Source organism: Dendroctonus ponderosae, unplaced genomic scaffold, assembly GCF_020466585.1.
Source record: "Dendroctonus ponderosae isolate FM_Combo_2020 unplaced genomic scaffold, Dpon_F_20191213v2 Dpon_F_20191213_7, whole genome shotgun sequence".
NCBI lineage: Eukaryota > Metazoa > Arthropoda > Insecta > Coleoptera > Curculionidae > Dendroctonus > Dendroctonus ponderosae.
The window spans coordinates 240,168-241,897 of NW_026018916.1; the positions used below are offsets into that span (position 1 = coordinate 240,168).

The window sequence follows — 1,730 nt, forward strand, 5'->3', positions numbered from 1 at the left end:
TATCGTCGTTTTGTGCAAGGGTGGCGTAAGATTATTGCAAAATTTCATGTTTTCCGTCCCGTTTTGCATGTTTCTCGGAAGCAAAATGAGCAAGATCCATTCGAGCCACAGAATTCGTTTTGATATCGTTGAATAGAGCATTGAAAACTTGCTTCAGTCGTAACAACGTGAGTGAGGAAATTCGAGTAGTTTTGACCCAGAAAGCGAAATTTCAATATCAGACACTTCGGTGCAAGAGTATGCCAAAATTCCATGTTTTTGCTCATTTCTCGGAGGCAAAATGAGCGTTCTAGCTCATTCAGCATCATTCTAGAGAGAAATAAATGGCCTTTTTAGAAAGTGAACCATCGATAAGGAAATGTTGGCAAAATGTACTCTTTGTAAACTTTCATTAAAATAAATATTTAAGTCGCAGTGAAACTATTTCTTGACAGAAGTCATGTTTCTCAACGGCCTGAAAGCCCGAAAAAATTTCATTGTTAACTGGAAGAACCAAATTTGGCTTTCCTATAAGAGAACTGCTTGCCTTCTGATGGTTTTTCTACTGAAACGCTTTGAAACTTCCAAGTACTTAAAGATAATTAAAATAAATTAAGGATTGAGATAATTTTTTTGCAATTTTCTGAAACAATTTTAAAATTTCCTTTAGCTGCAAGGTTGAAAAACTAAACGATAATTTAACTAAACACGTTTGCAAGCATGCATAAGCTTAAGTCCCAGATAATTGCAAATGAAATATAGCCAAATAGAGCGGCTTCCATTTGAATCCATCTAGTTAACGTTCTTAACACGTCCTTTTAATTATGCTTCATTAAATAATTAACTACTCAATTAGATAGAATAATTCCAAACGCCGCTTGGCGGATATAAATTACTTTTATATTTGTTTCTTATGGATGTGGCAGGATTTTACAAAGTAGCCAAGTCATAAATCAACAAGTTTTCTAACATTTATGTCGCAAATTCACATGGTTGACCATTTTCAGAGCATTCGTGATTGAATTAATTGCTAACTAGTTCTAAGTGAATTTTGGTCTCAAGTTCCTTAAAGCATTTTGGTGTTTATGGTCTCAATGGCTTGCAAACCGATTAGAAATTGATACCGCAATAATACAAGACATGTTCCATGCGGCTAATGTTTCCTTTTACATACTATAATAATGACACAGCATACTAAACGACAACGTTAATAAAATTAGATGCCACATTTATGGGTATCAAACGCTGGACAATGTGAACCCGAGATGGAAACGAATTATAAAACAACCATTCATTTTGTCATTATTGTAATCATGCTCTCTTCGAGATGTGGTTATGACATTCGAAATCATTATCTGCAGGCACCAGCTTATACATTACCATCCTTATATTATTAATGGTATTGTGGGTTACAGTGAGACAGGTCAGTTATTAATTTGTGTAATTGAAATAATTTCATTCATGGATCGTCTAATCGACGATAATGTCATTCTCTACATGCTTGTGATTTTGTTTGGGAGTTGGGATGGGAGAAAAACATCGATGTAATTCGTTCGATGTTCGATATTTTTTCCATTGATGTTGGAAATTTGGGACATCGATAAAACATCGATGTTAGATCCTGAAATGAAAACTTCGGACATTTGATGTTGATACCAGGGGCGGATCCAGCTTTAAAGTCAGGGGGGGTTATGTAGAAAAAATACAGTCTTCTGTTGTCTATGAAATTAGAAAAATTATCGTCGTTTTGT

At 34.7% G+C, this 1,730-nt stretch overlaps 1 protein-coding gene across 2 annotated transcripts in view; it reads left to right on the plus strand.

Moving 5' to 3' along the window:
• LOC109539818 overlaps nt 1–1,730 on the plus strand; it is a 24,064-nt gene that overhangs the window by 922 nt on the left and 21,412 nt on the right. The gene's annotated exons all lie outside the window — the stretch shown is intronic.